The sequence below is a fragment of the Dipodomys merriami genome, unplaced genomic scaffold, assembly GCF_024711535.1.
Source record: "Dipodomys merriami isolate MVZ:Mamm:240054 unplaced genomic scaffold, mDipMer1.0.p SCAF_21, whole genome shotgun sequence".
NCBI lineage: Eukaryota > Metazoa > Chordata > Mammalia > Rodentia > Heteromyidae > Dipodomys > Dipodomys merriami.
Window position 1 is genome coordinate 31,361,798 of NW_027203493.1, and position 16,137 is coordinate 31,377,934.

Below are 16,137 nucleotides of genomic sequence, written 5' to 3' on the forward strand. Positions count from 1 at the left end.
GTTCATTTCGCCTAACATCAACTTATCTGACCGTTTCTGCTTGTCTCAGACATATACTAGTTATTGCAAATAAGGGAAACCATGGGACCTATGTTTCTTTGGGCATAGCTTACTTCACTTAATATAATTTTTTAAAAAGTTTTTAACTGAGGATTTTCCTTCTTCCAGTTTCCAATAACATATCCCTCACTTCCTTCTGTGTCCTTATGAGCAATGTTTTTAAAGTCTATTTAAGGTAATTTAAACTTTCTCATGTACACTTTTCAAAATCCTTCTACCTACTGCCTTTTCTGGTTCCTCAACCACCATGATAGTTTTAGGTTATTTGTTACAGCATCTTCAACTTCCAGGTATCAAAATTATTTATGGCAACACAGAAAATTAGCACAAACAGCTTACACCACTGTCATTGACTTAGTTCCAGTCCTTCACCTGGATTAATTCAATAAATTCCTCCATGCTTATCTCTATGGACTTTCTTCCATGCAGTGCCCTCTTCATTTAAATGAGAGCGATCTGCTCTTGTTCTTCTAGCCAAAGACCTTCTTGAATCCCAATTACCTACACTTTTCCTTTAGATATATAATTTTATTTTTTTAAATTTATTTTATTTTTTGGTGGCACTGAAATTTAAATTTATGGCTTTGACCCATACTCCCAGACAATTCATTTATCTCTTGCCTTTGCCTGGACCACCTCAGACCACAATTCTCCCACTTTCCCCTCATGAATAGCTGAGTTTACAGGCACATACCAACACTCCCAACTTTGCCTACAAGTCTTTGGCATAGCAAAAGAGATTTCTCAGAATATGTGCACAGTTTATATTTTCAACTTTATTTTTACCCACTGTCCTCACATAAGTATACTAGATATCATTCCCCAAATACACTTTTTGTACCTCATGCCTCTTTTTGTATCATTTCCCTGACTAGACCTTTTGTCCTCTCCCACACCTGCTAAGCAAAACCTTCTCTGTCCTTTCTTGTGCAGTGTTTGTCACCTACCCTGTGATGCTATCAAGGACATATTACTCCTTCACTCAGTTAGGCAGAATCATCCTTTCCTTTGTGCTCTGCAACTGCATTTCTCAAGGTGTTGTCTATGTACTAGCAGCATTTTGCATCATCAGGTGACTCAATGCAGCTGGGCACTGGTGGCTCACGCCTGTAATCCTAGCTACTCAGGAGACTGAGATCTGAAAATCACAGTTGAAAGCCAGCCCAGGCAGGAAAGTCCGTGAGACTCTTATCTCCAATAAACCACTCAGAAAACCAGAAGTGGCACTGTGGCTCAAGTGGTAGAGCACTTGCCTTGAGCTGAAGAGCTGAGGGACAGCACAGTGAAGAAAACTTAGAAAATTATATACTGAGCTTGGGACAAGAGGAAGACAAGGATCAAAGCAGTCTTAGGTAAATAGAGTGGATGAAGGTCTATAAAAGAGTCAAAATCAAGAAATATCTAGGATTATCAAACCAGGAGACAGATACATATCTAGAGAGAAAACATGAGGCTCCAGAATCCCCAGTCACCCCTGTAGCAAGAATGAGAAGCCCTGTGATGCTGGCATGCTTGCTAAAACAAGCTCTTTGATAATCATTTTAGCTGGGATCTGGCTACAAACCATCTTCTCACACTGTGGCCAAGCAAAGAGACCTGGTGTAGCTGCTGAGTCATTAACTCCGTGAAGCACCAAAAACACAGCTGACAACAGGCTCTTCCTGTGTCCCTGTCCCTTCCTGTGTCTCTGCTGAATAGAGATAGACCTTCTGGGATTAGACCTTGGTTACAGGTACCTCCATCTTGGCTTAGGACACCCAGTCATTGGGAGAAATTTCTGAAATCTTCAGGAGAGTGGGGCTGAGGAGTTTGGATAAGCAAGTATAAAGATGTCTTCACACAGGTGAACTGCTTTCCCTGTGTTGAACAACCACAGATTCTCAAGCAGATTATACTACCATATACTTAGCAGTATAATATATTGGCCCGAGTTATGAATTAGGAGTCATGACTTCCCATTCCTGCTCTACTTTGGCCTCCTTTGTGCTGATGGCCAAGTCAGTTCTCATCTGGAAAGTTGGTCTCAGCTTTACTTTCTATTAAATGAGGGGACTGGTACCACATACACTCTCTAGTCCCTTTTCTATGTCATATTCTATAGGGATGGTAGAATGATATGGAAAAAAAATTGTGATTTCTGGGATCTTTGCCAATTTCTACCATATTTGGATGTAGTCCATTGTCATCATACCATGATCTGTTATCTCCATCACTGGACAGGGATTGAGGCCTGCCAGTTTATCAGCTATTTTTATGTTGATCTGACATCCTGATCACCTGCTCTGTGTAGATACTGATGGAAACAATGATACTACCATAATCTTGGCAATGTACTACAACAAAGATGTCCATTCTAGAACTCCCCAAAGACCCATCAAGAGACAATAGAGTTGACTTTAAAGTTAGAAACACTAAGGTTACGCAAAGGAAAGGGCAAACTGCCTAGAAGAATTGAAGAGTTTGTTTTCCTTATAGTGCTTTCAAGAGAAAAGTATTCAAACCCTGGAATTATATTGGAAACATGATTGTGGACAGGAATGACCTCTGAGTTTCTCTGCTTTAGTAAAAGATTAAATTTTCAGTGATTCCCTCATTTTCTGGGAGAGGTAGAAGTCTCCTTACTTCCCAAACAAATTCCCCCTCCTTGTTATCAAGGTTGATTGACCCTCCCTTGGGATACTAGAGGGATAAGGATAATAGGAGTCTCAGCTGGGTCTCAAGTTGCAGAAGGATAGAGCCAAGGGCCTCAGTGCCCAACAAAAGCCCCTGACTTACAAGCCTTCCAGGTACCTACCAAAATACAACAGCTATAAGAGGCTTCGTGCTTACTTCGTGCCCTTGATAAGACCCATAGGTCAAAATGGATGAAGAGATATAGCTTCTGGTAAAATAAATAAATATTTTCTGAAAGCCAGAAGAATGATTATAATCAAATAGTTCCAGCTTTGGCCTAATATGTAATAGTATGTGTATACATGCACATGTGTACACAATTTAACATAGAGCAAAACCCCCACAGGTCTGATTTCTTGTTCTATTTCTCTTTCTGGTTCACCACTTTGGGCTTGGCAAGAAAGGCCTTAGGCAGGTTAGCTTTGCTACTCTATCCTGTGTCTAAGAAAATGAAGGCATGACTCAGCTATGAGCTGATCATTAATGGAGAGCTTCAAAGCCTCTAACCAAAAGTTTGCGAATTAAATTACATGGAAGTGTGAATCATTTCCATTTCATTACATTCACAAATGATGCTTTCATTTTTCCTTCACGATTGTACTCTGTGAGATGAATTTGAAGAGATGCTGAAGGGATGGTAAGAGAAAAATCTTCAAATATGTGGGCTGTTGAAGCTAAATAACAAAGGTAGTCATACCAATCCCAAGTCTGTCATTATAAATAGTTATTTTCCAGGCAAGGATAATCTTGAGAAGAACTTGTATATAGGCTGTCATACTAACTATCTGGTTATATGATATTCTTCAGAAGTTTCTGGAGATTATTGGAGTCAACAACATTAAAGAGTAGTAGATAGTGGTTGTAATGGCACTGACTCACATTGGCTTTTGAGAGCTGATGCTAAGTTTTCAGAAATTACAAACCATTTGTTAAATTCCATTGAACATTAATAAAATTAAGTTACATAAACTTATAATTTGATTATATTTTAAAAGGTCATACTCAAAATTCCTGTTTATTTATAATTAATATTTATTTTCCTACTTGTCATTATTATATTTACTTTTTATTTATATCTATTATATCTGTATGGTGTAAATGGTATGCAATGGTGTGTTGATCATATTTCACCCCAATTTCCATTGAACAATGTCACACTGGTAGCTTGAACTTGACCATGGGAGTACCTAAACCATGGAAGTTAGCAAATTACCAACTATGACTTGATTTTTTTTTGTTTTCTTCATTGTTAGCACTTAAGAGTTACAATAATAAGTCTTGCTTTAACTTTTCTATCTACAGATAGTATGGAAAAATATTAAACATAGAGATTAAACTTAAGAGTGTTTCGTTTGTATTACCAACTCCTTGTAGAACATATCAAAACTAAGGAATCAGTCTTTCAATATTATCAATTACTGTCCTAGTCAGAAAGCAAGTCACTTCAAATGGGATTGCATGAAATTGCAGCGTTTCTGCATGGCAAAGGACATAGCTAGCAAGATCAATAGAAAGTCCATGGCTTGGGAGATCTTCACTAGTCATACAACGGACAAGGGTCTCATATCTAAAATATACCTGGAACTCAAAAAATTAAATCCCCAACAACAAATCCTCAAAGAAACAACTGCCCAATAAAGAAGTGGGCTAAAGACTTAAAGAGAAACTTCTCTGAAGAGGAAAGAATGGCCAATAGACACATGATCAACCTTTCTAGCCATAAAAGAGATGCAAATCAAAACAACATTGAGATACCACCTCACCCCGGTTAGAATGGCTATAATCAAGAACTCTAATAACAACAGATGCTGGAAGGGGATGTGGACAGAAGGGAACCTTACTGCATTGTTTGTGGGAGTGTAAACTTGTTCAACCACTTTGGAAAGTAGTATGGAGGTTCCTCAAAAGACTCCACATAGAGCTCCCCTATGATCCAGCAATCTCACTTTGGGCATTTACCCAAATGATCACAAACAAGACCATACTAAAGCTACCAGCACAACTATGTTTATTGCAGCATTATTTACCATAGCTAAGATATGGAACCAACCCAGATGCCCAGATGCCCCTCAGTAGATGAATGGATCAAGAAAATGTGGTATATATACACAATTGAATTCTATGCCTCCATCATAAAGAATGGCATTGCCCCATTTGTTAGAAAATGGAAAAACTTGGAAAAAATTAAGTGAAGTAAGCCAGGCCCAAAGAAACATAGGTCCCATGGTTTCCCTCATTTGCAATAACTAGTATATGTCTGATACAAGCATAAAAGGTCAGATAAGTTGATGTTAGGCGAAATGAACCCCAAGATAAGTATTCAAATGTTTTTTTTTCTTTCATGCTATTATTTCTAACATATTTATAGGATGATTTCTTTGTTGCTTTGTATGTCCCTCTCCCACAGTATAACCCCTGCTCTCATTGTATTTGATGTTGGTATAATTTGTGGAGGGGAAGGGCAAAAACAAATTGTTTAACTAGGGATATAGGTGGACCCACTGCAACAATGAATTGTACAAGTCGTTATGTCAAAAAACAAACTTTACAACTTTGGCGGGGCTGGGGGTGGCGGGGGGAGGGGAGAAGGTGGGAGATGGGAAGGGATGGGAAGGGGAAACAAAGAAGGCGGCAACAATGCTTGATAAGAAATGTACTCATTATCTTGCCCATGTAATTGTAACCCCTCTGTATGGTATTTTCACAATAATTTTTTTAAAAAGAAAAAAAACAAGTCACTTGTTATGAACTAGTGACTGAAATTTAACACCATGTCTTCATCCTTTCACTTTTGTTATATTTATGTAAATGAAAAATATTGATCATGCTCATATAAGAACAATATTTTTCATCAATTATAAGTATAGATTGTCTATGGACATGAGAATCCAGCAAAAATTAAAACAACTATGTTAGGACCAAATGGCTAATGGAGTTTTGATAAATATTACAGTATATTCCATTATTGTGTATAATCTCTTTAACACATCTTCCTTAAATCAGTAATATTTATGACTGACATAAGTCCATGTTGAAAACTATTGTGCTTTTGCCTAGTAAATGGATAGGACACTATTAGATGTATTGCAGAATTTGGGGCCTTCTTTTATATAAACATAACTGCATATTTCTAGGTATGCAGCCACACACACACACAGGTAGACTTCAGCAATTTGTTTCAATATACTTCATAAAACTAACATTAAAGTAAAACACTGTCTTTGAAATCTCAACTTTTCTAAGTGTCATATTACATGTCTTTCATCTTTTTAAAGGAGGTAGCAGAAATCTTCCCAGCTTGTGATTATCTTCTTATCGTAATTTGTAGGGGAAAGAGCTTGTCAAGTTTAACTCCTGCATGTGACTTATATAACGTGATATATATCCAAAGTCTATCCATATTAAATTTAGTTCAACTTACTCCAATGATTTGCATATTATAGTTATGTCTATTCATATCAGAAAATACCCATGAGTAATTTGCTTAAAATATAATGCTTATTCATTTTCAACATTTTCATAGTTAATGACATAGACTTAAGGAGAAAGGCCTCTGAACTTTACATTTTTTTCTAAAATCAGCTGTCTTTCATAGTAGAAAATTATAAGTTTAGAAAATTATCTCACCCCCAGAAAAAAATGGAGCAAGATAGTCATGTGATGTCTCAACATGGTACCATATTGGCCAGCCTCTGTCCTCTGATTTCTCTTTATTATTCTACCACTATTCATCTACCACTATTCATTGTTTACTCTTACCCTTAATATCAGTGTTAAGCTCATGACGTTACAACCACTTTGAAGCACCAGATAAAAAGGTATCGTTGATGTCCTTTAGTCTCTGGCCAAGGATTTCATTCCCTTTTTTCTAATCTGAAGAATAAATTTAGGACACCCAATTTTTTAATTACCTTTTAGAGTCTACCCCTGCTTCTAACCAACTTTCTCCACAATGTCCACTTATCTAGGATTTGTTTGAAATTGGTTAACCTCTCCCGTGGTAATAAGGTTAGCAGTAAAAATTTTTTTAAATGATCATAAAGTTTTTAGCTCTCCCCACAAAGATATGAGTACTTGGAAATGACACAATAAAACTCTTTTTTTCAATTAATATATGTTCATAAAAAGATGTATGTATTTGACTAGTGCATAATAGAGCAGAACCACCAGTCCCAAATTAAGATGTCAAGACCTATAGAATCATGAGCAAATGAATTGTTGTTTGTGAGCCCCTACATTTTGAGGTATTTTGTTACATAGTTGAAACTAATGGAAACAACAGGTAATCCAGTCACAGGAAATCTTTCCTTCCTGCCACAGTTGGTTCATGACACAGGTCTATGTTAATCAGTGAATATATACACAGGGTCAGAAATGGTCGTCAGAACCTCAAGGCCTTGGCTGAGAATAAGAAGTCACAGTTGTTCTTCATAGCACATTATGAAGTAAAGCTTGGAATTATGACAGCCATCTTGCTACCATAACAATATCAGCCCAAGAAAGAAACCTATATATGAGAACTCTATGAAACACTGCAGTACAGAGCCTTGAACAAAACTTCTATCAGCCAGGCACTAGTAGCTCACACCTGTAATCCTAGCTACTCAGGAGGCTGAGATCTGGCAATCACAGTTCAAAGGCAGCCTGGGCAAGAAAGTCCGAGACTTTTATCTCCAATTACCCACCAGAAAACTAAAAGTGGTGCTGTGGCTCAAACTGGCAGAGTGCTAGCTTTGAGCAAAAGAGCTCAAGCCTAGAGTTCAAGCCCCATAACTCACACACACACACAGAGAGAGAGAGAGAGAGAGAGAGAGAGAGAGAGAGAGAGAGAGAGAGAGAGAGAGAGAGAGACAGACAGACAGACAGACAGACAGACAGACAGACAGACAGACAGAGACAGAGACAGAGACAGAGACAGAGACAGACAGACAGACAGAGGCAGAGGAGAGAATTTCTGACAAATGACACAGAAACTCACATCACCTTTGATTCTTACAATTATATGAGCCAGAAATCTTTTGGTATAGGCTTTTAGTTATTTGCAATTAAAACTGATACATTCTCAAACCTCTATCTGTTGTTTTCATGCTCTTTTTACCAATAACATGATTTTCAAACAAAACATAAGTATAAAATGAAGGACAATATGTTAAGAATACATAATCCTCATGGCTACTTCCTGACTCCCTGTGTACATTTCTTAGGACTGCTGAATCAAAGTGCCATACACTGAATGGTTCAAAACAGCAGAAATGTATTATCTCATAGCTCTGTAAGTTTAAAGACACAAATCAATGGCCATGCTGGCTCTGAAACCCAGAGGAAATCCTTCATGCCTTTTCCAAGATGCTGCTGGTTTGCCAGTACCTTCTGCATTCCTTGACTTCAATCCTCCTCTTCCTGAATCTCTTTTATTGTTTTGGGGGTTTTTTTTTTGGGTCCGGTCATGGGGCCTGAACTCTGGGCCTGGGCGCTGTCCCTCAACTCTTCAGCTCAAGGCTAGCGCTCTACCACTTGAGCCACAGCACCACTTCCGGATTTTTTCCTTTTGCTTATGTGGTGCTGAGGAATCGAACCCAGGGCCTCAGGCATGCAAGGCAAGCACTCTACCACTGAGCCAACTTCCCAGCCCTCTTCCTGAACCTCTTAAGATCGCATTCCTTCTGTGCTTGTCTGTCTGTACCTTAGTTTCCCTTTGTATCAGGACACCAATCATATTGCAACTAGGTATCAGCTAATGACTGATGATGACAGATTGATAAATATTTCTATGAAAACCATTTCCAAATAAAATCTCATTCTGAATTCCTGGAGGTTAAAATATAATCTTTTTTTCTTTTTGAGGGGAGGATACAATCCATCTTCTTTGTTCTCTACCCAACAGCAGTACCTGAGACAACTATCTAAATGAAACAAAACATGCTTTTATTCTAGTGGCATTTTCACATGCCAACTGTCTTACTTAAGTGTTCTTCCTCATCTTTGTTCTTCGGTTTCAAAGCTCAGAGTGAATAATATCTATTCATTCTGCTTTTCCCTCCAAAGAAGAGAGTCTTTGTTTTGTATCCTGTCACACTTGTTACCAAATCAATTACTGCTAACATTTTATGAAATTTAAATCTGTATTTGCGTGGCTATCTCCACACAAGTGAGTGATCCTAATGGCATAAGCTTATAGCCTGACACATGCTGATTATTCCATGGTAGATAGTCATATTGGATAAACAAAGTTATATATACTAATACATTGTATTAATTGCAAGAAGGTATTTTTTAAATAAATAATAGGTTTTTCTCATTCATCCTTTTAAAAACCTGGCAAAAGACTCAGGTTCTGAGGCTCTAGGTTTATGGCATGAAAATGGTTTGGGGAATGAGTGGAAGAGCAATCTAAATATTGCCAGGAAGTTACTCTTATCTCAGATTTTTCCCCATTAAGGTTTTCCTTGATGCTATAACTCCCATTATTTTAAAAAAAAGTGATCAAGTATAATGACCTCTAATTGTTTATTAGAGTCTTTGTGGTTTTCAGTTATTGCTCATTATTGGTTGTCTAATGTTCATGTAAAGGTTGGGATAAACATGGAAGAATAGCAAAATCTCAACACATTTGGTGGGTTAACTTATGAAACTTCCACTGTGTTTGTGTGTTTGTGTGTGCATGAAAACATGTGTACATGCATGTGTGAGGGTTAGAATAAGGGGAGAGGGGGGCTAGGAAGGTGGCCCAGTGGTAGAGTGCTTGCCTTGCATGCCTGAGGCCCTGGGTTCAATTTCTCACCACCACATAAGCAAAAAGAAAAAAGCCGGAAGTGGCACTGTGGCTCAAGTGGTAGAGTGCTAGCCTTGAGCTGAAGAGCTGAGGGACAGCGCCCAGGCCCAGAGTTCAGGTCCCAAAGACCAACAAAAAAAAATTGAAACTAACATACTAACATCCAGAATTATTATTGGAAGGTTCATAGAATTCCAGCCGTTTTATTGCTTCTATACTGTTTAATTCTTCCATACTCTTCATTTGCTTATATACTTATCTAGTAAAAGTTGTTTTTCCATATTTCACAGTTACACTTATCTTCTGTGTGTAGAATTCCTTTGAGTGTGGCTGGTTTTTGCATGGCTGGTTTAGTGGTCATAGATTGCTTTACATTTTGTTTATTATAGAAAGTGTTTATTTCTTCAATTATGAGTAATAGTTTTGCTAGGCTCAGTAATCTATGGTGGTAGTTATTTTATTTCAGAGCTTAAAATACATCATTGCATGCCCTCCTGTTTTTGTAGAGAAATTTGCTATTATTCTGATGGGTCTGTCTTTACAAATGACTTGGCACTAGTGCTTTTAGAAAAATTAAAAACACAAACATTTAAATTACCTAGCACAATGCTACATGTATGTTACTGTCCTTTGTGCCTTGCTTTCTTAGAATAGAATTAGAATAAAGCATCTGGAGTAGACTATGGCATTGATCTCTACCTTACATGAGACATAGCTAGGACCTACTTCTCCCTGGGACCAAGTAGAAATGTGTTGACAAATTTGTAGTATTTGGCTGTCCTCTTTCTGGGCTTACTTGGTTGCCATCATTGTCATGTTTATTCTCTCAGTGTGCTAACTTTTTTTTGCCAGTCATGGGGCTTGAACTCAGAGCTGGGGCACTGTTCCTGAGCTTCTTTTGTTCAAGGCTAGCACTCTATCACTTGAGCCACTTCTGGCTTTTTCTGTGTTTGTGGTACTGAGGAATCGAACCCAGAGCTTCATGCATGCTAGGCAAGCACTCTACCACTAAGCCACATTCCTAGCCCTTAGAGTGCTAATTTTAAAAGATCATCCTCTACAAATCCCTCATTTCACCATTACATTTATGACTAGTTCTTTACCCTAAGATTCTAGAAAAGACTCAGTTTAGTCCCATAGGAGGTAAATGGTGTTCTTATCTATACTTCCTCTAGATGAGAATGCCAACTGAGTTGTGCTGGTAGCTTTAGTATGGCTTTTTTTGTGATCATTTGGGTAAATGCCCAGAAGTGGGATTTCTGGGTCATGAGTGAGCTCTATGTGGAGTCTTTTGAGGAACCTCCATACTGCTTTCCAGAGTGGCTGAATAAATTCACACTCCCACCAAAAATGTAGTACAGTTCCCTTTTGGCCATATCCCCTGAATATCTGTTGTTATTAGATTTTTTTATTATAGCCATTCTAACTGGGGTGAGGTAGAACCTCAATGTTGTTTTGATTAGCATTTCTTTTATGGCCAAAGGAGTTGAGGATTTCTTCATGTGTCTATTGGCCATTCTTGTTTCCTCTTCAGAGAAGTCTCTAAGTCTTTAGCCCGCTTATTACTGGGATGGTTGTGTTTTTGAGGATTTGTTTTGGGGGGATTTAATTTTTTGAGTTCTAAGTATATTTTAGGTATGAGGCCCTTGTCTGTTATATACTAGTTAAGATCTTCTCCCAATGTGGGCCTTCTATTGATCTTGCTAGCTATGTCTTTTGCCATGCAGAAGTTCTGCAGTTTAATACAGTCCCATTTGTCCAAACTTTCTTTGATTTGTTTTGTTTCTGGGTGTCTGTTAAGAAAATTTCGACCCATGCCAAGGAGACCTAACATTTCTCTTATTCCTTCCTGTAGTGTTTTCAGTTCTTTGCTTCCATCAGAAAGAATGGCCCTGCCTCATTTGTTAGAAAAGGGAAAGACTTGGAAAAAAATCATATTAAGTGAAGTAAGCCAGACCCAAAGAAACATAGGTCCCATGGATTCCCTTATTTGCAATAATTAGTAATGTCTAGGATAATCTTATCAGATGAGCAGAATAGCTCAATAGCTATGTACATAAGACCATATAAGATGATGCTAAGTGAAATGAATTTCAAGACATGGACATAAGAGGTTTTTCTTTGTTGTTGTCTTTAATGTACTATGTAATTTTTTGTTTCTTTTGTATATTCTTCCCCCTATGGTATATCTCCTGTTGTCACTGTATTTGATTTTGGTACTTGGTATTGTATATACATTCACTGGAATTAGGGAAAGGAAGGGGAACAAGAGAATGGTAAGACAAAGGACAAGAGGGGAACCAGTGCAAAAGTGACATACACAAGACAATATGTTGGAAGTGATCTGTACTACTTGGGGAGGGGGGGTTGGAGGAGAATGGAAATTAGGAGAAAAATGAGGGAAGGGGTAACAAGTTTGACAAGAAATGTACTTATTACCTTACTTATATAACTGTAACAGCTCTATACATCATTTTGACAATAAAAAATTTAATTGAAAAATAAAAAAACATCAAATATGTATTGAGCTTCTTGGTTTGACGTTGCATTCTCAATTATCTTGGCATTTCCATGTGAGTTACAGATAATACAGGATGAATTTCATTCTCTAAAATGGCTTTTCTCCACCATTTGCCTACATCCTAGTCATCTCACCTACCCCCTAGTTGATATATGTTTAGAAAACCAGAGTAATTTTCCTCATAGCCTAAGCAATATACCAGCCAACTAGTTTTCAAATCTTGTAATGTTGGATACAGTAAATGTTTGTGGGAAACATAGTAATAAAAACAGCTTGGTACTGGCATAAGAACAGGCCTCATAACCAATGCAATAGAATTGAGGACCCAGAAATGAACCCGCAGACCTATGGCCATCTCAGTTTGATAAGGGAGCCAAAAAATAGAATGGAAGAAAGCCTCTTCAACAAATGGTACTGTCAGAATTGGCTAAACACATGTAAAAAACTAAAGTTAGATCTTCATATATCACCCTGAACCAGGATCAATTTGAAATGGATCAAAGACCTCCAGGTAAAAGCAGACACCCTGAAAATATTACAGGGTATTAGTATTATCCCCACCTTTGGTCTCAGCTCCACCCAGACCTGAGCTCCTCCTAGTCCTGGAGTTCCCACCGTACAGCTGGCCATGCAAACCCGCCTGAGTTCCCATCTACCTCACTTCCTGCTCCCAGACTCTGCTGCTATTTGAATAGGGACAGGTGCCATGCACCACCCCCTTGGGGAAATGTGGCTCCTCTAACAAAGGATATATAATCTCTGGAGATTCAGTCAGTTGGCATCAGGTAGGACCTTAGAGAATGTGTCTTTAGCCACATGCTAGTGGCTCACATGTATAATCCTAGTTACTCAGAACACTAAGATCTCAGGATCAGAGTTTTAAGCCATCTTACACTAACAAATCCAAGAGACCCTTATCTCCAATTAACTTGGAAACAACCAGACTTGAGGCATGGCTCAAGTGACAAAGTTCCAACAGGGAGTGAAAAAGCCAAATGAGAAATCTAGACCTTGAGTTCAAGACAGTACCAGCACAAAAAAAGAAAAGAAAAGAGATAAAGAAAGGGAAAAGGAAAGGGAAAAGGAGGAAGGGAGGGAGGGAGGAAGGAAAGGAGGGAGAAGAAAGAATAAAATGTGTTAATTTAGCACCTAAATAATGCTAGTATAATCAGCTTTCAAAGCTCTTTGATGACACATGGGTTTAGGGCACAATTCAATTGTCTTAAAGAAAAAAAATTAAAAATATATCTTTAGCATTTAAAATTTTTTTATGTCATCAGTTTTTTTCTGGCATCCCTTCCCCCTCTTTTGAAGACCTACAAGGTAATGTTTGTCCTTTAATAGGTGCCAAGATTCTGATTCATTCCATTGCAATTATCATATTAGGCTGTTATAATCTTTTGTGCTGAATCAGAATGAACTCCATTTTCATATTTTCATTGGAATTTAACAATGAAGTAAGTCTCCTAGAGTATGTGATGATATTTTAGTATTTACATTTCTTTAATATATCAATGCTTATTGTCACTAAGCTATATTGGAAACTTTTGTTGAAACTTCTTTGAGATTATTAACTCCTGGGATCTACTTGCTTGCTTTCAATGTTTGCTATAACTTTGAAAACATGATGAATCCTCCTGTGGTGTACCATAAGGATGACTTTCCCAAGAAGTAAACTGTTATTATTTGGCATTCTTCAGAATTTACTAGCAGCATCTACAAAGCTTTAAGTCCTGTCCCTTTCCAATCCAAGAGCTTGCTAACTAGAATTCCTTACAGTTGTATTGAGAATTTTCATATCATGCCTCTCATTTTCCTCTATTTGAGTAGGAAATTAATTCATTTATTTAATAAGTATTTGAGCATATAGCTATATTTTAGACATCAGAAATCTATAGGTGAACAGGCTAGACAATATTTCTGCTTTAATAGTGTTCACAGTCTAATGTGCAAAAAGAACAAAGAATTATATAATATGGTATACCAATTTTATCAGGAAGGATTCTAGCTGAGAAAGAGAACCAATAGGAAATATACAATAGATATATGCAGATACATGGATAATATGTATTTATGCAAGCATATACATATGTATATGTATATGTGTACATGTGTGTATGTCTAGAGAGAGAGAGACAGAAGTTGGGGGTTCCAAAAAATCCAAATTCTGAAATTCTTCAAAATCCAAAAGTCTCTAAATGCTACGTGAAAAATTCCATGCCTGACCTCAAAGGTATGTGATAGTCAAAATGCAATCACAGCAAAATTATTGCTGTGATTACCTTCAGGTTATGTGTTTAAAGTATATATGAAACATAAATCAATTCCATGTTTAAACTGGAATTACTTGCCCAAAATTACTTGTCCAAAATATTCCCTCCCAATGCAAAATCTGAAGCACTTCTGATCTCAACTACTTGGGGTAAGGGATACTCAAACTGTATATAAATTGGAAGGAACTGGTTTACAGGATTACTGGGTCAGGCTAGCACAATCCATAGAGCAGCCATCAGAAAGGGAAGGCTGGAAATTCTCCGGTGACAATTGAGGCTATAAATCAGAGAAGCAATTGATTTCTCCTACGGGAAATTTCAATTCTGTTTTTTGTTAGTTGCTCTTTGTTAGTTGTTTTCTTTGTTTGTTGGTTGGTACTGGGGGTGAATCATGGCCTCTGGCTTGCTAAGCAAGCATTCTACTGCTTGAGCCACACCCACAATGTATTTCTGTTTTTAAGGCCTTACAACTACTTAGATAAAGGCCATCCATATTATGAAAGGTAATTTTACATAAAAAACTGGTTATAGATGCAAACTACACCACACAATGCCTACACATAAGTAGTTAGACTAATTAGTGTTTAATGGATGCCTAGGAAGTCTGGCTAAGGTGACATATGAAGCTGCTAATCAAAGAAAGCAAAGTTTAGGAAATGTGAAGGTGGAGAAATACAAATGACCATGAACACATATCATATATGTATCTTACAGAGAGTATGTGTACCTGGCCTTTATCTAATACTTCCCAGAAGAAGAGCAGTTAAGATCTAAAGGATAAGCAGAGAGAGAGAATTGTGTAAGCAAAGGCATAGAGACCAGACAGATAAAACACTAGAGATGTAATTTTCTTTTCTCAACAATTTTTTTCTGGCTTTCTTTTCTGAGAATATCTTTAGCAGAAGCCAAGATTTGATTCATTTCTTTAAAAAATTATTAGATTGTATTAGTTCAATGTCCTTGCTGATGAATTAAATGAGACTTTATTTTCATGTTTTAATTTTATTTTTTATGAGTGAGATAAAGCACCTTTTCATATGTTTATTTGACATTCAAACTTACTCCTCTATAGATTTCCTGTTTGTAATCTTTGTATCATTCTACTGGGTAGTTTTCTTTATTGATTGGATACTAATAGAGACATAGTGTCTTTACAGACATTGTAGGTCTATTCTTCTAGAAAATACTAGTCAAAAGTAAAAATATTAGTCAAAAATTGTTAAATAGAACTTGCAAATGAGAGCAAGAGGACTAGAATTAAGTCAGAGAATGTGGAGGTGATCTTGACTCTGGGTCCAAATCTCACTCTAGAACAAAGCATCTATACTCAGCAAGAACAATAGAGAAATAGGACAAAGTAGGACAGGAAGGAGCTCATTGTGCAGACCTACAGTATTTTTTTAATCTTTCAGATACACTACAAACAAGGAAGCTCTAAAACCCTGAGGCTAGGAAAACTACACTATCTTCCCTGCTAACACAGGAAAACTCATCTTATTAAAATAATAGTACAAAATAAAAGTAGCTAATCCTTGGAAATTATTGTCAGAGTAATATTCTTTCAAGCAACTATAACAATCCAGAAGAACATGTCCACAAATAAAGTATAACTATGTTCTACTATTTTAAACAAACAAATAATAGAAGTTAAAAAAGACAACTTAGTTTCAACATAACTCTAAAATAGTATTAGAAAAGAGAACAAGAAGTGAAAATGGAGTTTATAAAAACAAGGAAAATATTAGACATGAAAGAAAAACTATTTTGGAAATGGAGACTAAACCATAAGTAACACACTAGTGGATAGAAATCATGGATTATAAGAGAAACAGAAAGTG